Consider the following 24870-nt stretch of genomic DNA (forward strand, 5'->3'; position numbering starts at 1 on the left):
GGTATCGGTAGAAGACACAGGCACTTTCAAAGTGCTTTCTTACAGTAACATATTGACTCTTCAACAAAAACCTAATGGATAATTTACTGTCATTATGCCATTTGCCAGGGTAAGAAATGAAGGCTTAGAGACACACAGTCACTTGTTCAAGGTCGTGCAGCTAGGAAGGGACAAGGCCAGCATTTAGGCCTAGAGTTTGGAGCCCCAGGACTTGGGCTGCTAATTGCCCATGGGGAAAATTCCATAGCCCTCCAATAGCCCCCAGGCTCCTGCTGAGACGTGCTGGAACTGCCACACTTAATTTCATTCAAACCTCCCATCCTGGTGTAATCCCATTTGGTAGATGCATTGACTGAGGTTGCTGTGTATGGTTTAGCCTAATAGCATCAGAGGGCACCCACCTGTGTGTATATTGTACTGGGTACTGGACTGCTGAGATGCAAACGACCTGTTGTGGACTCTTGGTGACATTGCCTAGAAGAGAAGGTAGTCATTTTCCCTAGGGACTCTCAGTGAGTGGGAGACACACAGGGGTAGAGGTCCACTTTTTCGGACTTGAAGTTCGTTGCTTTGGTCTCATTGTGTTCCCTACTCTCCCACCTGTGTATTGCAGGGCACACAGTACGTGTTCCATAAAGGCTTACCAAATGAATCAATCAATGAATGAATATGAAATCGTTGTGTTTTCTGTGATTGAAAACTTCAGTGCTTTGCAAATGCACCACGGATTGCACTGTGTGGTGGACTCTGATGAAGTTAAGCGCCAGGTTGAGAAAAGAGGAAACATGGGTTTGGATGGAAGAAACTAAGATAACGGAGTTTAACGTTCAGAGTCTTCTGCGGGCTGTCGGCCTATATAAAGGTCTGATGGTTCTGAATTCAGTTACTATCTTGAGTGTGTAAAACTCCAGACGGCTCCAGCTGTGCACCAATGAGATGGCTGTGAGGTCTCTGTGTGGCCTGCGGTCACCTCCAGCAGCAGGTACAGTAGTGAAGGGAGGGGTGTTGAATATCAGCAGCAAAGCGGGGATGTTGAGGTAGAAAGCGTCCGGGCAGCCTTCTGTCAGGCGAAGGTGGTGAGACCCCGGTTTCTGGGACTGTGGCTGGGCCAGGGAAGGCGGCCAGTATTGTTTCGAGCGGAATCTCCTGTCGAGGAGTGCTGTGAGCTGGAGGCCCTGTCTCCTCTTCTCTAGTCACTACACCCGAAGATTCATTTGTAATGGCATTTTTAAATGAGAGGAAAATAGAGTATTTTTTCCCTTCCCAATGTTATTATTATGCCATGTTAGTAAGTGGGCTGTCTCATTTTGGATCATTTCAGTTGGCGGCTTGGCTGTTCAGCTCCCTGACTGCATCTTTAGAACACACAGAGTGGTTCGGGGTGGCTTCTTATTACAAAGTGGGGGAAAGAATTAGAACCGGCGTGTACTGGATGGCCAACTCCTGCCACGCGTAACGGCACAGGCTGTGCTCTAAAGTGTAGGTTAAGCAGCTCGGTCCTAGCCACGCAGTGGCAGAGTCAGAATTTGGACTCTGGTCTCTGTCTTTCGAACCTGCTTTCTTCGTACCACCTCGGGCTGACTTCTAAATACCTGTGTGGCCAACGGAGTGCAGGCCCTAGTGTAGAAGGCGCTGCGAGGTTGGGACGGAAATGTCCTCTGCCGGCCTGCAGGGCCATTCACACGGGTCTGACTCTTGCTGGATCCTGTTCAGCATCTTTGTGCTTTCTCTCTGGGCTGAGCAGACATGAGGCAGTGCTGAACTTGGAGGAGTCAGTGCACGGTCAGAGCTGGGGTTGACCTTGGGTCTGCTAGTGATTTCACCTGCCCTAGCCTCAGTTCTCTTATCTGTAAAATGGACGTGGTACCGTCTAGGTCAAAGGTCGTTGAGGAAGACTCTCCTGTATGAAGGGCTTAGTAAGTGAAAGGCCTTCAGCAATCATCTTCTGTCTTTGTCCCTACAAGCAGGGAGGCGCTGAGTCATGGGTCCTGAGGGGACATGGCTTTCTCTTCCCCCCTTAAATGTGTCATTTCCCTCTCCTGAAGGTTGTGTTTTCTGGGTGTGTCGAGCCCCAGGAATAATGCTGCAATACAAGCCGGTTGGTGAAACTCTTCCTTTCAGGCGAGGCCCCGTGCCCGGCTTGCTGCTGCCAGCACTGACGAGAACTGGAGGTGCCTGAGGGACTGCAGGGAACAGTGTGTGCGGATCTGGGCAGGGCGACTTACTGGAATCTTCGGGCCGCCCTGTGAAGGGACCTGGTTGCTAGGAGAGGAGAAGAGGAGCAGGTTCTGGGGGTAGGTGTTGGTGCTGCCAGAAGCAGGGCTCCTCCTGGTGGAATTGGTTCCCGGGTGTGGGCTCTGGGGTGCAGTTGGGACTGGGAACGGCTGGGCTCCCCAAGGGCACCTTCAGAGGGCCAGGAAACCTGGATTGGAGCATTTAGGGAAAGGAGTTCTGGAGTTTAGGAGCTGGGGCAGGACCAGGAGGGTTGCCTGCTGACAGGTAGTCTTTGTAGGGAAGAGGAATTGATGATAATGTGCTAGCTCCTGAGATTCAGTCTCCTGTTCATCACGTTGCCATGTGGTGGTTCCTCTCCCTCCCTACGTGTAGCTTTTTTCAAGGGCACAGAAGCTCCTTGCAGAGGACCCTTCCTATTGAAACATGTGCACAATGGCTGTTGAAGACCCACAGTCAAGATGGGAACTTTGGGGTGTCACGGTGGGCATGTCACACAGCCTCCTTTCTCCTCTGTCTGCTGCTGTTGTGTTGCTTAGGGACTTCTTTACCTCTCCTCTTCCTCGTGACTTCACCACATTGTTTCCTTTCTCCTTTGCTTCTCTCCATCTGTCCCCCAGTCTCTACTTCTTTCCTATGCTTCCTTCCATACTTCCATACATCCTTCTCCCAACCATCCTTCTGTGTTTCCCTGCACTCATCCATCCTTCCTCCCAACTTGTCTCCCACGCAAGCAGCCTTCCACCCAGCCAGCATTTCACCCAACCAGTCTCCCACCCAGTAACTCTTCCATCTAAGCACCCTTTTATCCGGCCATCATTCTATCCAGTCGTCTAAGCGTCATTGCCTACCTGTGATGCCCTGGGCGCTGTGCTGGCTGTGGAGATGCGCAGATAGATTAAGTGCCGGCAAGGTCTCCACTCTGAAGGAGTTCATTTTCTGCTGCAAATCCAAGCATATAATTAAGTCATGTTAGCACAGTTTACTAGGTGCTAGGACAGAAGTATTAACAGGGCACCCTGGAGCATGGAGGGGGCTGAGGGTTCATCTTGGGTGCCCTAGGGAACGTTTCACTGAAGGATTGCTTGAATTGAGTTGTGGAGGATCAATTGGATCTTGAGGCCAGTGGCAACCAGGGAGAGGAGGTGGAGGTGAGCCTGGAGATCCCAAGAACTTGAATTAGGGATGGATGGTCTGAGGCCAGAGGCCCCTATGCAGAAAACTTACTAAATCTTTATTGCCTTGTATCTCAGTGCTCAGCACATGGTATGTCTCCAGTAAGTATTAGTTTACTTCCTTTGCTGTCCTTTCCAGAGGCGAGTTTGTTCGGCATCGTACTTTTGTCCACAGATCTAGCCGTGGGCCTAGTTAGGAAGCAGCTGCTGTGAGGAGCACGTGCCCCGGAGTGTGAAGTGGGTCGTGACTTGGTGGAATGGTTCTGAGTCTCCCTTTTCAGGTCCAGCCTCACTCAGGCTCCAGTCACAGAATTCAGAGGAACTTTATAGGCAAGCCAAATTTTTCTCTCCTCCCCGCCCCGAGTATGCTTATTGGTAGAAATGTTGGAAAAGACAGGCAGAAAGTAAAATAAAAGCAGAAGAAATAAAAGCAAAACAAAGTGGAAAACACTTGTCACCTCTAACTCTGACCCTCAGATACAGCTGGTTTTAACATTCTGCTTCCTGTTTCCATATGGTTTGCTGTCTTGACTTTGCTCACTTAACATGATATCATTACCCTTTCCCGGTGTCATTCAAAGTGTGGGAAACATGTTTTGGGCAGCTCTCCCGGGTGTTGTCACGCACCTGTGCAAGAAAGGGACCCTGTAACTAGTTTCTCCTATGCGGGGGCCTCACCCAGGACAGCTCACGCTGGGCATGCAGGCTGCTGCGGGACGATCATCCTCGCTGTCACCAGCCACGTCGGCACGACGGGCCACTCGGTGCCTTCTGCCTTCGCCTGTTGTAACACACAGCCCTCTTTCACACAGCTCTGGTGGTTTCCCTGGCAGAGCTCCCCAGAAAGATGTGAGAAGCCTATACAGCCTTGAGACGTTCCGTCAGATTCCTTTGGAGGGTTATCTCCCCACGGCCACTCCACAGAGAGCATGGGGAGGGGCTGCTGGTGGGCTTCCCAACGTGTCAACGTGCTCATGGCCGCCGCCCCCCAGGGGGAGTGGAGCTCTGTGGCAGGGGAGCACCCCAAGGCCAAACTGGGTTCTGATGGCTATTTCCTGACTTCCGGTGTGATGGGCCAGCTGTTCACGTGTGCTGCCTGTTTGTGTGTTGTGCTTGGTCATTTCCTTCGGGGTGTTAACAGGTTTTTTGCTCACCGATTCGTAAGATCTGGCCTGATTAACTTGTGGATGTTGCGGGTGGGAGGGAATGGGGAGCCCCGTGGGACTCTGCGAGGCCTGCTCTTGCGGGCTGGGGTACCTCCATTTCTGTGAGGGACTTGGCTCCACAAATCTGCATCTGACTGTGGCAGCGAAATCCTGCTTTGCAAGTAAATGTGGGACCTGATTTATTGATCTGGACAGTTGCCCATTTTATTTCATTTTATTTATTTTTTTAACTTTTTATCTTTTTTTAAAAAAAGATTTTATTTATTTATCCTTAGAGGGGAAGGGAAGGAGAGAAGGAGAGGAATATCAATGAACAAGAAATATCAATGTATGGTTGCCTCTCGTGAGTCTCCTGCTGGGAACTGGCCTGCAACCCAGGCATGTGCCCTGACTGGGAATCGAACCTCGATCGTGTGGTTTGCAGGCCCACGCTCAATCCACTGAGCTACACCAGCCAGGGTGACACCTGCCCATTTTAAATATCTCCTGCTTGGTAGTATTGGCCTAGGCAAGTCTTTTCCCCTCCCTTTCTTCCTTCAGGAGCAAATACAGAATTCTGCTCATTTTCAGGTGTCAGAGTAAGTGGCAGCTCTTCAGAGACCTCCTCCTGGAACGGACAGATTGACTGCTGTGGGGGATGGGGGGAGAGCGGTGGGCAGGGGCAGCTGGGAGAGGCAGTGGGGAGAGGAGTTAAATGGACTTTTCCCCCCAGCATCAGTTGCCGTTTCTAATTTAGTGGATGTTCCTGTGAACATTTGTCTGCTTCTCAATGGACTCGAACCTTCTTGAGGGCAAGGACCGCATGTGTTACCCTAACCCTTATTGCTGGGCTTGGAAATGAATGTCCAGGGTGGTGAAGTGACTTGCCTAAGGCCACCCAGCTAGGAAATGGGCAGTTGGGGACTCGACCCAGGTGTGTGTGCCTACCTTTGCCCCGGATCTCCCAGGACACTTTGCACCTATAGTCAGGGCTTTGCTTCGGTGCCTGAGTGAGTGGAGCTACGTTGGCTGGCGTGGCAGGGACTTGGGCCCGAGCCCTGCCGGCCTCCGTCTTTCCGGGTTATTTTGGCTCAGTGAGGACAGAGAGAGATCTAGGGGAAAGGTTGGGACTGGCTTCCAGGTGAGTGCCCAGCGCAGCCTGCTGCGCCCTCTGCTTGGCTGCACCCACACCCTGCACCTTGTGTGGCTTCCCTGGCTTTCCTGGGCGTGTCGTGTAAGGGGAAGGGAGCTTCCTTCATCACGGGCTGAGGTGTGAAACCCACTGAGGACTCTGGTTCCTCTATCCAGGGCCCATCCTGCTGGCAGGAGAAGCCGCAGGTGGGGTGTGTGTTTGAGCTGGCCGTAGGGAGGCAGAGAAAGTGTACACTGTGGTCAGGTAACTTCCCTGTACATTGGAAAGCTTGGCTGGTTCCTGGGTGGACAGGAACGGGGAAGCCTCGTGGTGGAGGCGAGAAAGCCTGCCGGCTCTGACAGGGTGCTGGCAACCCCTGCTGTGTGTGTTTGGGCATGCTACTGATCTCTCAGAGGCCCAGCCTGCTGTTGGTAGAACGGAGTCCTTAGGCCTACTCTCAGCGTCTGTGGGCGAACTCAGTGTCCGGATGACTGTTCCCGTCACTCAGCAAATGCCAGTGCATGCTGGTTTCTTTGCCTTCGTCCCAGTCCCTGTTTTCATAATTGACATAGGTCAAATTAGACAGAAAATTTCTAACATTCTGGAAATTCTCTGCGAAGTCAGTGAGAACTCAAGGTGGAGTTCCTCCCGCCCACCAGAGGCCACCCTGTGCTGGAAGGGGCCCAACCAGAAGGCTAAATGTGAATGTTCAGAGCCAGTCTGAGTTCTTAGGGTCCCTGTGTGGTGGTGGGGAGCATGTGGGTGTGAGGACCCACGGCCTAGGACGGTGGCATCTGAGTGAACCTCTTGCCCCCATCTCCTCATCTGTGAGGTGGGCATTGAAGGAGGGTTGCTGAACCTAAAGCTGAGGGAAGATCCCCAGGGTATGGCGGGGGGTGGGGGGGTGGGTCAGCACTGTCCAGGAGCCACATGAATAAGGGCTGGCAGGGCTTTCTCAGGAGGGGTAGTGGTAGGTACCAATCTGGGGGGCTGCTTTTCTGGGGACTTTATTGGTCTTGAGCCACAGCCTGGGCCTGGTGTAAATATCGATGTGGTTGGCAGGATAATGGCCCCCTGAAAGACATTCACATCCTAAATCCCTGGACCTTGTGAGTGTTACCATTCTGTGGCCAAGAGGCATTAAGTGTGTAGTGGATTGAAGGTTGACCTTAGAATGGGGAGATTACCCTGGATTTTCTGATGTGTCTCCCTGTTGTCACAGGGTCTTTAAAAGTGGAAGATGGAGGCAAAAGAGGAGGTGAGAGCAATGCGCTGTGAGGCGTGACATTGCTGGCTTTGAAGACGGAGGAAAGGACCATGAACCAAGGACTGTGAGTGGCCTCCAGAAGGTGGAAAGGAAAGGAATCAGGGGTCCTTCAGAGCATCTAGAAGGAGTGGGGCCCTGCGGACCCTCCGCGAGAGCCTGTTAGTTTGTTCCCTCCAGGACTGTAAGAGGGCAGACCTGTGCCCGCCTCGAAGGTGCTGAGCTTGTGGTCATTTGTTCCTGCCGCTCTAGGAATGCAGTGGGCTAAGCGCTTGGTGGCCACGCTTTGTGTCATGTACCACGGGGAGTGGAAGCGGAAGAGGTGTTCTCTTGGGTGTGGTACTGGCAGGCGACCTCTTATTTGGATGCGATCCTGGTGACTGGGGCCACCAAGGTCTGCCTGGCGACTTGTCAGGGATGGCTTTAGAAACCAGGTGGTATGAGACCCTGTGATAGAAGGTCCTGGGTACATGCCAAGTGCCCGTCACCTGTCCCTCTGACAGCCCAGCTTTGGGCTGAGGCGGCCTGGAAAGGATGGTGCAAGGGTGTGCATTAGAGGTTGGGACTCCTCCCCATCCCTCCCTGCTGTTTTAAGTTTTAATTGCTGGTCTGTTGGTGTTCGGTATTTCCTCAAGCATCTTGGGAGCACTTCAAAAGTACACATTAGCCTTCGGTGATGAGCTCGTCTGGCATGCTGGCTTTGCCCCAGCTCCCAGCCCAGCACCTTCTCGATCTTCCCCAGACACATGTCCCAGCTTTTGCTGACAGGGGCCTCATGCACTGCCTGTGCAGGGCCTGTGGCCCTGCCCCACAGGAATGGGATATCAGGCAGCAGTGGGGCTGGAGAGGGGTCATGCTGGCCCGTCTGCTCCGCTCTTGGAGTGCAGGCAGTGGGCCTTCCCGGCCTTCCCACTGGGTCTGCTCCCACCCCGCCTCATATGGCACCTGGTGGAGGCTCCTGGGAGCCTAGAGATAGGCAGAAGAATAAAGGAGGGTCCTGCCCAGAGGAGGACCCCTGGAAAGCTGGGCGAGCATGGGGCGGTGGGAACGGGGAGAGAGAAGCCTGCCATTCCCTGAGGTCAGGGTGGGTGGGGGACGTACAGTAGGGTCCGAAGCTGCTGCTGAGAGCTCAGCTCATGTTGGAGGCTCAGTGAATTGCTGGTGAACACAGGCACCCTGGGGGAGACTGGTACTGTTCTATTCTGTATAGACAGACACCTGTGTATGACAGGTGAAGAAAACTTAGGTCCAAACAGGTAAAAAAAGCACCTTACCTCCCATTCTCTAGATCTCTGTAGGAGCTGCACACTTCACTAGGGACATATGTCACCATGGAGCCTTGAGGTTCATCTTCCTGGGGCCTGGGGCTGTTTTGGGAGAAGACGCATTGTGTCTGGGATGGGGGGGTGTATTGTACTAATACTGTACAGGTCTGCCTGTGTGTGTAAGGTTTGGATTCACTGTACAGGATGACATGAAAGTCTCATTAAACCCATTCATTCATCCACCCTTCCCTTTCTCCATCCACCTCCCTAGTTCAACAACAAGCATTTACTAAGGATGGACTCTGTCCCAGCTTCTATACTAATCCAGGCAATGGAGGTAGAAAAGCAGGTAAGAGGCAGGTCCTGCCCTTAGGTGTTTGCAGCCCAGTGGGGAAGGCCCTTGCATACTCACTCCCCTGCTAGACTCAGCTAACAAGAGTAGAGACTCGGACAGGACAGGCAAGATGGGGCGGGGTGAGGGAGGAGAAGGCTTTGCAATGTGCGGCATGGGAGGAAGGCCCCGGGAGTGGTCTCGGAGTGCATGGAGGCCAGGCTGCCTGGTCTGGGCTGGGCATACAGTAGATGAGCAGGGGTAAGAGAAGAGGCAGCCGCAAAAGCACAGCTTCTGTGCCCCGTGACCTCCTGGTTGGCCCCACCCCTCCGCGAGTAAGAGAGAGCTGAGGGCCAGGCTGGGGAGATGAGGCCTGGGCCGGACGGTGGGGACCTTCAATGTTGGAGTGGGTAACTGAAACTCCATCCTGCAAGAGGGGCCCCCCTCCTTGTGTCTGAGTCGTGGGTCAGTCCAGGGAGAGCTGTACAACTGATGTCCTGTTCTTAAGTGTTTCTTGCATGTTCCTTCTGCCTAGCCTGAGTCTAGTACCATCAGGGAGATTTCCATCTCCTCCACCCTTCATGTCTGGGACCCCGATACCTGCCACTGTTCCTTTCCTGGTTTTGTGTGTGTGTGTTTGATCTTGAACTTTGTGTGTGGCTCAGTTATAAGTATTTTATTTCATTTAAGAATTCAAAATATACTTATTCAGCCTCACCCAATATGCTCATCTCTGGTGGTACAAACACTGCCCCGAGATTCTCCATTCCTGTCTGTGTCTCCCCATGCTGTTAAACAGAAACAAATCCACCCCTAACAATCACCTAAAAAAAAGCCTCATAAACTCCAGCCAGGACAGCTTCCCTGTGGTGATCAGGTGGGCCCAACAGGTACCTGGGCCAAGTACAGGCTGCTCACCTGCGGGGTGAAGCCCCACCCAATGGATTTCATCCCTTCCCGGTTCTGCTGCCTTCCATCGTTGTCCTCATCACTGCCAGTGGCCTTTGTGGGCTCAGCCACCCATCATGCTAGGAACAGCAGGGGGCGCGGCCCAGGGTTGTGTTTGGCTGGCTGTAGCCAAGGTCAAGTTGTCAGGGACCTTGCTGGGGAGGGCTCACTTGCCAGGGAGGTTGGAGGGGGAGGGGGACCCAGACCGCAACCTGGCAGCCCTTTTCTGTGCATCCCCAACCCATCTGTTCCTGTGCCACCAGGAACACCCCCACTCGCTCTCATCAGGTAGCGGGGCAGGAGGTAAGGAATTCCACGGGGGGCATTTTCTCTGACCTTGCTGTGCCCATTTCCCTGCCATACCCTGGGTTTGGCCACCATGCAGACACCTGGCGAGAATAAAAATAAGTGGTTGCTTCCCGGGCCTGCCTCCTTCAAATGGCCCAGAGGATGCCCCTTGAGGGGCGGGCGCTGCTGAACCAGCACTCAGGTCCCTGCATTTCCATCCTTTCTGACAATGGCCAGGACACTGGGAGGGGCAGTGGCCCCTGGGCTGGCCTGAACTCCTGGCAAGAAGTGATCTTTGAGGCTAGTCCGTGAGGCTGTTTTTCAAACAGGTGTGCTGGGGGTGGGGGCAGTGTCAGGTAGGTGCCTGGGCATGTGTGAGTGGGGGTGTATCTAGAGAAGGGGACTAGGCAGTCCTAAAACCTGAAACGAGATCTTCAGAATTGTCACCGCTTGTGGGGCATCTCTTTCGATGTTGATGTGTCAGAGGCCCTAGATCACCCATGCTTCCCCCTCCCCTCAATAAATTGCTGTGTGCTGATTTCCGGTGAATCTAAACTGTGCCTTTACTGAGGGTAGAAAGTGCACCAGGAGCCATTGTAAAAGGAAAATATAAGAAAAGGCAACAACATAGTCCTGGTATCATTATTTGGGGTTTTTGTGATTCTTTCTGTCCTTGTCCACCATGAGTTTTTTACCTTGACTTTTTAAGTAATTTGTATTTTTCTTATCATAAAATAAATACTTATTTTGTATGATGAAGAATTACATAGCCTAATTGTCATGAACTAGGTACCCGTCCCAAGGCCTTTGCGAGTGTTAACTCGTTTCATGAGATCGCACAGCAGTCCTGTGAGGCTGTGCTGATGGGACACAGGCGTTAGGTGGTGGGAGGGGGGTCACACGGCCCCTTCGTGAAGAGCAGGCAGTACGTCCCCAGGGTCTGTGGCCTGTACACTCTAAAAGAGAAAATTAAGAACGTCATTTCCACTGCCCAGGACTGACCAGGTAGAGAGCATTTCATTGTTTAGATGTATCGTAGTTTATTCAGCCTGTTTCCCATCATTTGGGTCAATAACATTGTTTTGAGTGATCCTGAATATATACTTTTCTATCTTGACTCTCCTTCCTTTTCATCCATATACTTTTTAGGGTGCCACCTCTTCACTTTTGAAGAGTGTACTAAACTGTAAGAAGGAGTTAAAATCCCCCCAAACACGCCCATCGGCTCTGCTGTGAGCTCAGTGCATACTTTGAATGAGAGGGTTGCCTCTGGTGGACTTAGGTCCATGGGGAGCTGCTTAGGGCGGATGACAGAGACGACAGTGACCAGAGCCTGGGAGGCAGGCTTGGGGCGGAGGCCAGTGAGTGACTCAACGAGTTTGCAAGTGGTCTGTTACACATTACAGTGAATTATTTGGGCAGTCATTAGTAAGTCACGGGCTGGCATTCTTCTTCCTTGTTACATAACAGAATGATGTCAATGCTGTGAAGTATTAATAATTTAAGTCTTTTTATTTAATAGTAAGCTCTGTGGTGTGGGATGTGGATAAAAAGGGACCCTATACTAAACCTGACCAGCTCAGGGGAGGCCTGCATGGTGGCCGTACAAACTCAGACACCAAAAATAACCCCATAGGATGGTCCAAAATGAAAACTTTCTAACTAAAAGTGGGTCATGGCAGGCAGTCATGTGCTAGGGCAGTATCTTCCTTGACAAAGGTCAATCTTGACCTTAACTGAGCTTGTCTATTGTCTTTTTTGGCCACGATAACATACCTGATAATATACCTTTGAAATATCAAAGTGATTACCCCCCTTCCCCGCCACCCCTCAGATCACAACCACAGTGCCAGGGCAGAGGCCGCAAACCCCTCCTTGTTACCCTTAGTATGTTAATTGTTGACTGTTGAGTCTCTCATGCCCACCTGTGTAAAAGAAGTACCTGTCTGTTGCCTTTACTTTGTATCCAGTCCCAGAGATTTCTCTGGTTTTGCTTTCCACCGCCTCCCTGATCTGTTACCAGTGGATTTCAAGTAAACCCCTTATGTCTTGCCCTTTCCCATGCATAAAATAAGTGGCAAAACTGCCCTTTTCCAGAACATTTTCTCAGTCCATTGAGATTTTGTTTCCTGGCAGTTGTCATCTGTTTTGCTCAAACTTGTACAAAATCCTTACAGATTTGGACGTTTCTTTTGTTGATGGGGACTAATATCCAAAGCGAGAGGAACCAGGATGTTAGGCAATGCTGATCCCTTTCTGGCCGAGCACCGTGACTGACAGACACCCTGTGAGTTTGCGGTGAATAGGGTCCTGCCAGTCTGAGACAGGGAAGCCGTGTGATTTATTGTGTCCTGTGACCCTGAGACCTTCCTTTGGGAAGGTCTTCATCCTCCCCCTGGTTTCTGCTGGGGTGCTCTGTGCTCCCAGCTACGCATGTTGCGTTGGACATGACCCTTTGGGTGTCTGTGTGTTTCGAGGAAAGTAGGAAGTGACAGTGTGTGTCCAGAGCTGCACACCCTCCTTTTCCCCATCTGAGATTCGTGTCTCCTCCCAATGTTATGATTTGTGGGAACTCGGGTGGGGGGTCCCCTGAGGTTGCATGTTGCCTGGAGCCTGTCGGAAGGAATAAAAGTGTGGCAGGTAATAGGTGCTCAGTAATTTATTTTCCTTTTCTTTTGTTCTGTTTCATTTCCTTCCTCCCCCTGAACCTCTCCACATTGAATTTAGAGTGCATTCCTTTCTTTTCCTTCTTTTCCTACCTTTGGAGCCCTGGGAAAGTTCCAAGGGCTGCTGCTTACTGGTTAGTTGACCTTGCACAAGCCACTCTGGGGAGCCTTAGCTGTTCATTCCCTGAACGCATCGAGTGACTGCTTTCGAGGGTGGGTGGGGACTGAGCGAGACTCTGTTCCACAAGAACCTGGCATGGGGCTGGCACAGGTGGGCGGCGCTCAGTCAAGGGGGGGGGGTGGTTGGCCTCTCACCTTTCTCCCAGCAACACCTACCCATGGTCACTTTATTTCAGAGTTGAAAAGGAAGCAGTCTGCCCCTAGGAGCAGGGTTTCTCCAGCGAGTCTGGGCATGCCTGCGTCATCACCGCCTGTTGGGTAGACCCCGCCACAGGCCTGCAGACCTGTATTGCAGTGGGTGGACCTCAGGGATCTTGGTTGTAACAAGACTCTGGGTGAGAGTCTTTGGCACACTGAGGGGTGAGGCTTACTGGCCTGGGGAGCATTCTGTAAGCCTAGTGCTGTACCTTGTACCATCACTGCTCTTGGTAACTACAGAGCGATTCACATACACATGCCCAGAATGGCTATATGTGTGTGTCTGAGACACACACAGGTCACCGCATTCCCACGGAGCTCTGGAGACTCAAGTTCCCCAACTCAGGGTTCCTTTCTCAACTGCTGTTCTGACATGTTTTTAATTAAGGAAGATTCCTGCTGCTTTAATTTTTAAAAAAAAATTTCTCCCCATTCTTCTCCTTTCTTCTTTCTTTCCCCGGATGATACGTGTACTGCCCATGCACTCTTTCCCTCTCCTGACCCCTCATATACTTCTGGACGGGACAGAGTGGAGCTGCCTTCTGCACACAGGGGAAGGAGGAGAGGAGGGTGGAGGAGAGGGTGAGCCTCCAGGCGTCTCTGGATCCCTGGCTGGGAGTTCAAAGTAACTCCTTTCCTTCTGTGGGCACTTGTAGGGAAGAGCGCAGTGGTGGCAACTCTCTCCACTCTGCTCCCCGTCGTCGGTTGGATTTTTTCTCTCCCTCATCCCTTCCTCCTGCCCCCCCCCCACCTTGGATTTACTCAGGGTCCCGTGGGCAAGGTAGATTGCTGCCAGCGTTTCGTTTACTTAGTGAAAGGTGCCTGTGTGACTTGAAGCAAAGACCTGTTTCCATGAAAGTCAGAAGCGCATTCTGAAGTCAGGAGCGTGACCTCCCGGAAGCCCAGCTAATGCAGCTTTAAAGAGGAGTTGGAACAAAGGTGCTGATTATGGGACGCGTGGAGCTGCGGGATGTGGGGAAGGGCAGCTGTGGCAGGGCTGCTCGGTGGAGCCAACTCTGCAGCCACCGCCACCCCCTCACCCCCCAAGAGTGGGAACTCAGTGTGCTCAGAACATGGCCCAGATCCCCAGGTGGCGCAGAGGTTTGGTGCGACGCAGGACCTGGAGGAGACTTGCAATCTGATGGGCCTGGGTTCATGTCTGCCCCTTGCTACCTTTATAACCTCGGGCAAGGTGACCTTTTCTCTACGGTTTCTGTCATTTGGGGGAAAGAGACCTAATGCTCTGGGGTGTGAGCATTAATGGGGATTAAGTGGGGGGATTTCGACGGGGCCTCTTCTGTGATAGGTGATTAATAAATGCTGTATCTCATCTTCCTTCTTATTTTGAACATCACCCCTTCCTACTCTGAGCATCTTTTTCCTTCTTACCAACTTACATACCCCTCAGGGGCCCCATGATCTGTCCACAAAACCTGCCCTAAGTCATGTGGAGCTTCCCGAGTCCTGGAGTGCGCCCCCTACAGCTTGTTGGCTTGAGTCTGACATGGACCTTCTCACAGACCCCTTTCTCTCACGAGGTTTGAAGCTCTCTGCAGGCAGGGCCTGGTGCGAGTTGTGTCTCCTTCAGAGTTGCATTCCTGGAGAATAGGCGTGCCCTAGAACGTCCCCGAGTCTTCAAGGGTAGGTCCTTCTGCTCTGTAGAGAACTGCCTCCTTGAGTCATTGTTTGGTGGCTCAGTTCCAGGCCACTTGTCCCTTTCGTCATGGGGATTTGATTGACATTTGGATCTTTGCTGACCTTTCCCTCCAGGATTTTGTGGGCCAACGTAAACAAAAGGAATTTTTAAAAAAACTTTTAAGGTTTGTCTTCCGTAAAAGGACCTTGTTCATGACTTTTCGGAGCTCATTTCAGTATCTTAGTCCTTTAGGCTGTAAAGGAGAATGACCATGTGTTGACCAAATGGAAGGGCTTCTGTCATGGAGGGCCCACTAGGTGAAAGGGCATGTGCAGGTTACCCTGAAGCTTCCTCCGAACCCTGCAAGGCAGGACCCGCTTGGCAGAATGGGTGTTGATGCAGAGGACCGATGCTCACGATTTCACCGCTGTTCAGGGGCGTTCTTCCCTCGGTTGGTGTGTTTCTTGGTGCAGTTGGCCCCTCCCTCCCGGGTCCTGTCCATCCTGTCTGCCAGCTTTTCTCTCTCTTAAACGTACTACTGCTGTTCTTCTGAGGTCCGCCTAGTGAGGTCACCCCAGGGACCTGCTCTGAAGACAACCGTGTTCCTGTAACTGTTGGGGCCCCAGTCCTGGGGAGACTGTGGGACAGGTTGTGAGAAGGGCCCGCATTCTGCCTGGACGCTGCGCCGTTTCTCCCGGAGCATTTGCCGAACAGCCTGCAGGGGAGGAGGAGCAGCTGGGTCAGCTCTTTGGGGAGAGGTACCTTCCCTCTCCCACCACATCAGTCCTGGGCCTGGTGGACATGATGTCATGGCTCCAGGCTGCAGCCGGACATCCTTCCTACTGTGACCGAAGCCTTTGGAAGAAGTGTGTCGTGGGCGGCACAGAGGGTGTAATGCAGGAAAGAGAGCGGGACCTACGGCCACAGACAGGTCCTTGGGATGGGGCCATTTTGGTCACTGTGGCAGAGGATGGTGTTGAGGGTCTCTGTTCATTACCTTTTCCAGCGACCAAGCTACTACTGTCCCCATCTCTGCCTTCCAGAACCTTCTGATCCTATCACTTTGACCCCTAGCCTTTCTCACTGCACTGTCCTTCTAAGGCAAGATAGCCTGGTGGTCAAGCTAACAGGCTCAGAAGCTGAGGGCCTGGGCTCATACCTCAGCTCTGTCTCTGGCTGCCCCACGTGGCTGTGAGCATACAGCTTGCTGTGCTCCAGCGTTCTCATTTGAAAATGCATTCAGACCTCACACCCATTGAGGTTACAGGACTTAGGACAACCAACGCTCTTGGAGCAAGCTCAGAGGGGCTGGACCTTTGTTCATGTAGCCTTCTGCTGACAGTGCCCCCCCACCTGCCAAATTAAGGACCAGTTCCTCTCTCAGGCATTGAGTCCCCTATCCACTCTCACTGGAGATTTGCTTCTCATTCCGCATCCTGTAGGTCTTAGCTGGGCCACCTTGGGCAAGTCACTTCACCTCTCTGAGCTTCCTTTCTCAGGTTTCTGGCAGTGAAATGGAACCAGCCTTTTTGTTTCTGAGGTTTCTCATGCTCTGTTGGGCTGGGGCCTCTCACAGTGTGGTCCATCCTCTCTTCTGGTCCACTCCCGCCACCCCGCCGTGGGAACCTGAACATTACCAATGCACCCGATGATGGACACGCATCTTCTGCATGTTTGGTTCTCTGGTACTTAGTATAGCCCGAGAGCTCCCTGTAGGCAGGGGTCCTGTCTTCCTGGATAGGTGTGATTTCAAGCTCCTTGCACCATGTCTGACAAAGTGAGTGCTCAGTATGTAGCTGTGGTTAGTCACTCCCTATTCCAGCCTACCTTTACTCAGCGTCTGTTAAGTTCTCAAGTGTCGTGCAGGGTTTCGGGAGTCTGGCCTCAGAGAGGCTGCAGTCAGTGTACCTCACAGAGCTATAAAGCAGGGCTCCGTGACACCATGCAGGGGAAAGTGCCTGGCCACAGGGGGCTCATTCTATGGGGACCCCCTTGTTATGTCCTGTGAAGCCCACAGTGCAGAAGGTAGTTTGACCCTCATTAGTGAGCAGACTGGCTTCAATTTGCACCCCCCGCCGCCGAACCTAACTGGGAGGCATCACTGCAATGGTAGCTGGCCAGGGCTGTTACTGAGGCTGATGCTGACGCTCTGCATGAGTCATGAGCCCACTGTGGGCAGGTCTGTGGGTCAGACAGTTTCTCTACAGTTTCTTATCTGTATAGATAAGCCCATGAGCCTGAAAGGACATGGATTTTAATGGCTGGTTTTTGTTAAACAGATGAGGAAACACTTCCAAAGACCCTAAAACTCAGCAACTGACTACAGCGCCGGGATTCACATCTAGTTAGTTCAGAATCCAAACTCAACCCCGTCCCCGCATCTCCTGAATGAGGAGTCAGTAGGCGAGCATGAGGGGAGCATGTGCTCAGCGATTCCAAATCAGCAGAGCCATGCCGTCCCAGCACCCACTGGGTAGAAACTCAACTAAAGCCAAAATAGAGTCTGTCAGCAGGGGGACGGTGGCCACTTTCTCGGGGCATCAATCTTGATTTATCTTCCCGGGCCAGGCAGACCCCAGACCGTGGGGCGACGCCGGGAAGTCAAGTGAATGCACAGTGAGAGGAACCCTCCCCCGTCAGAAAAAGACGAAGTCAACACCTCTTTTGTGGCGTCGGTGTTGCAAAAGCCCGAGGAGAAGAGAAAGTGAGGCCCGCCGAGGTGGGGGCCAGGTTACCGACCTGACTCTTGCCTCGGAGAAGCGCTTCACCATCCCCACAGCCAGCGGCTTCCCGCGGCCAGCCCACTCTCAGAGGTGTGATAGCAACCTGCTCACTCCAGCCGTGCTGACACTAACAACATGACTGGTGCTGCTGCAAGAGATGGAAAGAAAGAGAACACACACACAGAGGCCAGGAGACCGAGCGGCACAAAGAGGGGACAACATGCGCTGCGCTTGGGGACGTGCTCTGTGGCCCCCACAACAAGCTGTGCTGGAGCCTTCCAGACCTGGCTTCTGTGTCACTGCCTGGTGCCCTACGCACCGGGCTCTGCCTACCCAGGACACCTCAAGTCTTCCGGTTGCCAGAGCCCCCGCTATGCATGCCCTACTTAGGAGATGTTGGTGTACAAAGATGCTCTCCTGGAGTTGGGTAGGAGAGAGAGGCACCTTGCTTTTCTGAAATACCGCATAGGCAGGGTCAAGGGAATGACATGTTCGGTCCTGCCCGAGAAGCAGAGGGGTGAGAGGCTCAGCTGAGAGAAGGGGGGGACAGCTGTATTTTCCTGTGGGGCAACTCTGTGTCAAATTCCATGCCACCAGGCGAAGTAACCCCCTTGGCACTTGGTGGGCACAGGGGCAAGATACTGAGGATCAGGGAAACCTGGAAGGTGCCGATTCCCCAGCCCTGAGGGATGTTTGCTGCAAAGGCCATGATATTCCTGCAACATATGCTCACTGGAGAAATCAGACCAAAAAAATATTAACCAACATGTTATTGAGGGGACATGCATAAAAAGAGCCCATGTATCGCATACTGCACATCCGTGCATAGTTGCCGCCTGGATAAATAGAACATTAGCGGCGTTTCAGGAGCCCCCTCCTGCCCCTCGTCACCCCCTGTCCCTTCCTGCTCACTCAGCAAAACCTCGTCCTGACGTCTCACAGCGTAGATAAGTTCGACCCGTCTATGAATTTCCTATAAACAGCGTTGCACGCACTCCCTTGTGCCTGTCTTCTCTCACTCAAACGTCGGTTTGCGAGACGTGTTCGTATGTTGTGTGCCGTGGTTGGTCATCCTTCTCGCTCGTGGTGTTCCATGGGGTGCGTGTTTTTAAAATCCGTGCTGCTGTTAATGAGTGTTCGCGTAGTTCCCAGTGTGCAGCTGTCACGAGTAGTGAGCGCTGCTCTGAACCCGCTGGGTCGTGTCTTCTGGTGAACACTTCCGTGAGTAGATACGCGGCCACGGACCTGCTCGGTCACGGGGTGTGCCCGTGTGGGCAGTGCAGAACACTTTCTAAAAGTGGTTGTCTTTCCTCAGAATGCCTGTCCATCCGCGTGGATGAAAATTCCAGGTCCACGTCAAAACCAGTTTTGGTACTGTCTGTCTTTTTTGCTTCAGCCAGTTCGTTAAAGAAAGGGCACATGACCTGAAAGGAATCACGTACCACCCACCGCAATGGAAAGTGCTTCTCGAGCCCATGCTTCTCGAGGGTTCCCTTTGGTGATAGTGGACATCGTGTGCAGCCTGCTGCGTCCTGGCAGGGGGAGCCCGGGGCGGACCACCTCCTGGCCCCAACCTCAGTGCTCGCTGCCTGGCCTCAGTCGGGGACCTCTGCTTTGCTCCACTAACACTCAACAGAGCACGTCCCGATTCTTCCCCAGGTGACAGAGCTGTAGTGGACTCGACCCCTGACAAAACAAACTTGGATTCAGACCTGCCTGGGAGCCTCGGGAAATATTTAACAGACTGTGTCCCCCATTCTCTCTGCTGCCAGGAGCTGGGGCCAGCGTGATAAGCCCCTACCTGCTGCCTGCTGCAGGCAGCCCCTGGCTGCTGACTGGGCTCCAGGCCTGACCTCCTGCAGTGAGACTGTCCTGGCCTGGTGGCTCCCGGCGTTTGCTGTTGCGGCTGCAGATGGCTACTCGGGCTCCCAGTCTGTGTCTGGCAACATGCCCAGGGCTTTGTGTTGATTCGTTTCCGTAACCTCACAGCAGCTTCATGGAGTAGATTGGATTTGCCCCCATTCTACCGTTGAGGAAGCTCAGCGTATTTCCCCAGAGGAACCTGGCTAGTAGATCTGGTAGTTTGACCTCCAACGTTAATGTTTGAGCCCACATACTGTACCTTTCTCTTAGAGCTAATGTTAGCTTCCTTTTGAACTCATTTTTTCTTGGGCCTAAAAGCTATGTCAGGTGGGTTTACTTGGGATAAGGGGAGCCCACCCTGTGACCCCTAGTCGCTGAAGAATGACTGGAATGGAGGATGGGTGGCCTTTGGGATGGCTGCTGTGAGCTATGGACTCCCAAAGATGCCCCTGTCCTAGTCCCCAGACCCTGCAAATAGTTTATCTTACGCGTGTAAAGGGAATTTGCAGACGTGATTCAGGTTCGTGTCCCTGAGGTAGCGAGGTTGTTTTGGGTCGTCTGGGTGAGCCCAAGGTGGTCACAGAGGTTCTCAGAGGTGGAAGAGGGAGGCCGAAGGTTACTGAAGGAGAAGGTTACTGAGGATGGAAGCGGGTCAGAGAGATGCTGTGTTGCTGTCTTTGAAGGTGGAGGAAGGGGGGCCCAAGCTGAGGCATCTGAGAGCAGCCTCTGGAAGCGAGAAAAGGCAAGGGAACAGTTTCTCTTAGAGCCTCCAGAGGGAACAGGCCCCCTGGCACCTCGATTTTAGCTCCGTAAGAACTGTCGGCTTCCTGACCTCCAGGACTGTAGGGTCGTACATTCATGTTGTTTCGTCCCACTGAGTGTTGGAAACTTTGTTATTGCAGCGAATTGCTATTGATGACAGTTGGTGTAATGGTCGAGCTCATAGGCTGTGGGGTTCGACTGCCCGATTTCAATTCTGTTCTATGACTTTCTAGCTGTGTGATCTCGGGCAACTTGCTTACCTTGTCTGGGTCTCCTGCTCCTCCTCTTTAAAATTGGGGTAAGGAGAGTGTCTGATACATAGGGGTGTTGTGAGGGCTAAATGAAGAGTCTGTGCATGTGAAATGCCCAGTTGTAAGTGTTAGGTTCCGAGGTTGGAGCAGGAGTCTCTCACCGGTAATGAGGGGGACGGCGGATCAGGGCGCAGACTTGGGGCACCTCAGATTCAAGCTATACACTTAAGGTTTGGAGCAAGGAAGTGAGCTGTCTGTGCCCCATTCCTTCATCTGGAAAATAGGCAGGAGTTCCAGTGTGGCTCTGAGTTTGTGTCCGATGGTGGTCAGAGCTTTTAGCAGATGAGTTACAGGCACTCCAAGAGGGGCAGCTATNTCCGAGGTTGGAGCAGGAGTCTCTCACCGGTAATGAGGGGGAGCGGCGGATCAGGGCGCAGACTTGGGGCGCCTCAGATTCAAGCTATACACTTAAGGTTTGGAGCAAGGAAGTGAGCTGTCTGTGCCCCATTCCTTCATCTGGAAAATAGGCAGGAGTTCCAGTGTGGCTCTGAGTTTGTGTCCGATGGTGGTCAGAGCTTTTAGCAGATGAGTTACAGGCACTCCAAGAGGGGCAGCTATTGTTATCAGCAGGTGGCTGGTGATGACTGGTAGGCCTCCAGCCAGTGCCTGGTGGATCCATTTGCTTTCCAGTTATCACTGTAATAATTTTAGTGCACTGGGTTGGGGAACAAAAGTATCCCCACGAAGATGAACAGTACCTAGTAGGCCCTCAGTCATTGCTGAATGAATGAATAAAAAAGTGAACGGGTCCCAGGCCCGCCCTGAGAAACCTCTCAGCACAGGACGAGGCTTGGAGCTGCGCCAGGGCCAGCACTTTGCGGCAGTCTTTTAAAAGAAACAAAACAAAGAATGACTTCCTACCAGCTGACCCAGAACCCCCTCCGCTCACTGTCTGGACCTCTCCGCCCTGCAGAGCTGTGTGGCAGGTCTGGCTGAGCCATTAAGTCCCTAAGCCAGTCATCTGAGCTTTCTGGAACTCTCTCCTCAATGTTATAATGGACATACCTCAGCCCCCTCTGTCCTGCCAGGGCAGTTCTGAGGAGCCCTGTGCAGTAGAAGGGTCCCCTTCTGAGAAGTCTGGTGCCCGTGGGAGGTGACACTGCCCTGGAGGTCCTTGGTCTGCCGCCTTACCTCCATTTGGGCATCGGAGCTGTAGGGTGTAATTTTTAGAAAGTTTCCCTCTAGGTGTATTCGGGACAAATATAAAGAAAGGAGAATAACCGACCACTGCTCTGGGTTCATGATTATAACAATTTTTTTTTTCTTGTGCCCAGGTCTGATCTTTGGACCAGAAAGGAATTAAAAAGGACAACCTTCCTGATTGATGGCCGTACCTGTCCACTGCATGGAGCTCCATTCAAGGGTTTTTTGAGCCACGTGGATTTACAATGATATTCAGCTGCCTGGGGAATAATGCAGGTGGAGTAACCTTCCTTGGAATTACATGCACCTGGTGCATTTCTGGATGCTAAAGGTGGTGATAAGGAAGGCCCCGGCTGAGTGCCTCGTGGATTCCTGCAGCCCGGATGCTCGACGGGGAGGGAGGACCACAGCTTCCTGCGCAGGCTGAGTTCTTACCTCGGACAGGAATGTTTGGCTGGGTCTTCCCAGACCCCGTGGGGGCTCCCTAGGAAACGTAAGTCCTGCCTCGGGTCTCAGGGGCACGCATCTCATGCAGCCTGCCAAGCACTTGCTTAGGCTCTATAGGTGACTCTGGCCTGGCTGGGGTAGGTTACTTGATGTGGCCGGCCCTCAAAAGGAGCTGGCATTTAATGAGCTCACCCTGTGTGTCTGGCTTGGTGCTAGCCCTCGTGGGAGACAGATGGGAAAAGAAGGGTGCGTCCTGGGAGTCACTGCTGTTTCCTTTGCTGACGTGTGTCATCGTATTCATCAGCTTCATTGCTTTTCCTGGTTTTTGTGTCTGCCTCCACCTCTCAGACTGTAAGTGCCTTGAAGGCCAAGGCCTGTTCTGTATGGCTCTGTGTCTCTGAGACAGAGTCCAGTGCCTGGTGCATACAGCGTCTGCTGCTGCAGAAAGGGTGAATTGAGACAGGATTGCTAGTGAAGCAAGACACCAGAGAGTAAATAGGGAAGGTAGCATTAGGGGGTAATTCCTTGGCTCCGTGCTTAGAGTTAGAAACAGATGTCAGCAGGTTGGCTCTGGAGCCCAAGGACCTGGATTTCGGTCCCTCACCTGTACCTCCCATGTGACATGGCTGCTGGACTCCTCGCCCTTGCCTATTCCCTGAGAGTGAAGTAATATCATACTTCCCAGGCCTGGTGTCGAGGGTCACAGCACTGGGTACACCGTGCTAACAGCCCGCATCCGGTCTGGCACTCAGCAGGCACTGGGCACGTGGGTGGGGGGACTCACTGCTGCTTGGGAGGAAAGCTTCCTGGGAGAGTCCGTGTTGCTTGGGCCTTTAGATCCTCTCTGAGCAGAGCCAGGGGGGCCGTGCTGGACTCTGAACTGGGCACTGTCAGTTGGCATGGACAGTTGCTCAAAGGCCACAGACCTTGGAGCCTGTGGGAAGGCTGAGTGGCAGTTCAGTAGCAGGTGAGGGAGGGAACAGCTGGACTTAAACTTGGCAACAAAGGCTTGCAGTGTGGTTCTGCTGTTGACAAGCAGGAGGACTGGCCCCCACTGTGTCCTGGCTTGGCAGCTGTGAGGTTGGTGGTTCCCAGGGGTGTTGCCTTGGTGTTAGTCTATCCACAGGAGAGTGGCAGTTCAAACAACCAGTATCCAAGGGCTCTCAGGTCATCTGGGGCCACCTGGCACTGGGGCTGCCAAGACTATACTCAGGGTGAGGCCTGGAGTTCAACTTCGATTGGATCCCCAGGTCCCCTCATGCTGGTGGCACCTCTCAGAAGGCCTTTCCCTGACCTCCTAATGGAAATGACAGCCCTCTGGTTATTCCACTGTGTTCAACTCAGCTCCTGGGTGAGCTGTCAGAGTACACTCACTGATGCAAGGTGGCTGATCTCTTGTCTTTCCCCTACACTCGAAAGTCATTTCTCTGAGGTCAGGAGACATGTTTATCTTGCTCACAGGCTAAATGCATAGTAGGCTTCTTATGTATTGCATCACAGTTAACCACTCTTTGTGGTTTCCTTTCAGTGGCTTCCCTGGAAAGGACAGACAAAAGGGAAACGCTTTCCTTTGGAGCGTCTATAAAACCGGCCCGAGGGTCCCACTTGGTGGGTGACGGTGTACCCATTTTACAGTTGAGAACTTTGAGGCTTCGGGAGGCCATGTAACTTTCCCAAGGTTATTCATGCAAGAAAAGGCAGAGCAGGAAGCCAAGAAAGGGTGTGTGTTTGTATGTGTGAGTGTGTACTGAGTACTGCCAGCTGTGAGATGCTCTTGGGATCCTTAGAACTGGGTGCCCTCTTTGTTGTTCTGGAGAGACAGACTTTTCACAAGACTTCAGTCCCCCACTGGGCGATGGGGGCAGGCACCATGCTGGGCCTGGGGATGCAGTGGGATTGGCATCACAGTCCAGCCCTGGAGGCTCCTGGTTGTCTGGGAGCCCGTGCCCTTGGGTGAGTGGCGATGTTCAGCCCAGAGTGATGGGTGCTGTGTTCATTGTTCTGTGGCCAAGCAGGTCAGGGAGACGAGCCGTGCAAGCAGGGCTGTTGCGGGTGTGGGGAGTTGTGGAAGGCTGGCATGCTTAGCTGGGCTTGCAGGGGTGGGCGGGCCTGTCCAGGGGTCCGGAGCAGCTCTTTTGGAAAAGTAAGTGGGGGGCACTGAGGCCCAGCACTGCCCCTTCCACTTCTGCCTTCGCAGGGCTCTGGCACTTCTTGCCATCTTCCCCCTCATTCCCACTGTGGCCGCTGCACCCTCGCTTATCACATGGCCCACAGCCCTGGATTTTCTCCTGTTATCGGTTACTCCCTAGAACAACCCTGTTGTGGTGGTCCTGGTTATCTCCTGCTCCTCCCAGGAGGGCCAGGGTGGGCTTGGGCACCAGAAGGCACACGGTGGTCACAGCCAGAAATGAGATTCTCACTCCTCCTCCTTTTCGTCTGCCCGGAGCACTGGCCCTGTGTCTGCACTGGCGCCCCCTCTGGACAGTGAGGGAAGAATAATCACTGTTTATTAAGCCAATCTCTGTGCAGGGCAGTTGGCAGACATTATTCCGTTCCATGCCCACAATAGACCGATGGGGCAGGCACTATTTTATGAGGTTCTTTTTTAGTGTTGAAGTAACTGGAGCACAGAGAGGCAAAGCAGGTCTCCCTAGGGCACACAGGCAAGATTTGAAAACAGTTCTTTCTGATTCCACAGCCATTGGGCCAACCCACCTGGAGCCTTGAGATACATCCTTTTCTCCCTTTGTGGCCCTGAGGGGCTGTGTGACCCCAGGCAGATTACATTTTTCCTCTGGACCTTTCTACCCTCATTGGCAGGGAAACTGCCTACTTTCTCTTCTCACTTGAGACGCTTCTTGTGGGAGCCCTGGGACACTTACCCAGGGACACGGGTGTTGGAAGAGTGTGGCCTTTGGAGCACAACCTCATTACACAGTCTGAGCACCTGGCTAAGCCGGAGTAGGAGGGCGAAGGCTGGCCCATTGGAGCGCACACCAGCCTCTCTGCTTTTGCCAAGGAGAAGCCTGGCAGCTTTCTGGGTCTCTCTGAACCAGTCTCTTCACACATAAAGGGGGTGGGGCGCATGCACCTCGCCAGGTCAGAAGGTTGACCAGGCACATCCGAACATTCATAAACACTGTCCAGGGAGTGACTGTGTG

At 52.9% G+C, this 24870-nt stretch overlaps 1 long non-coding RNA gene across 3 annotated transcripts in view; it reads left to right on the top strand.

Annotated features, from left to right (window-relative positions):
* Positions 1–24870, top strand: part of LOC118988678 (uncharacterized) — a 151282-nt gene that overhangs the window by 41281 nt on the left and 85131 nt on the right. For 2 of the 3 annotated variants that reach the window (XR_005066833.1, XR_005066834.1), the window contains exon 2: positions 21394–21755. This is a non-coding gene — a long non-coding RNA (uncharacterized LOC118988678). Of the gene's footprint in view, positions 1–12936; positions 12962–21393; positions 21756–24870 lie in introns of those variants that run through there. The other variant, XR_005066835.1, reaches the window with a different exon arrangement.

Source organism: Sturnira hondurensis, unplaced genomic scaffold (genome assembly GCF_014824575.4).
Source record: "Sturnira hondurensis isolate 20B ecotype Veracruz unplaced genomic scaffold, ASM1482457v3 Scaffold0006413, whole genome shotgun sequence".
Lineage (NCBI taxonomy): Eukaryota > Metazoa > Chordata > Mammalia > Chiroptera > Phyllostomidae > Sturnira > Sturnira hondurensis.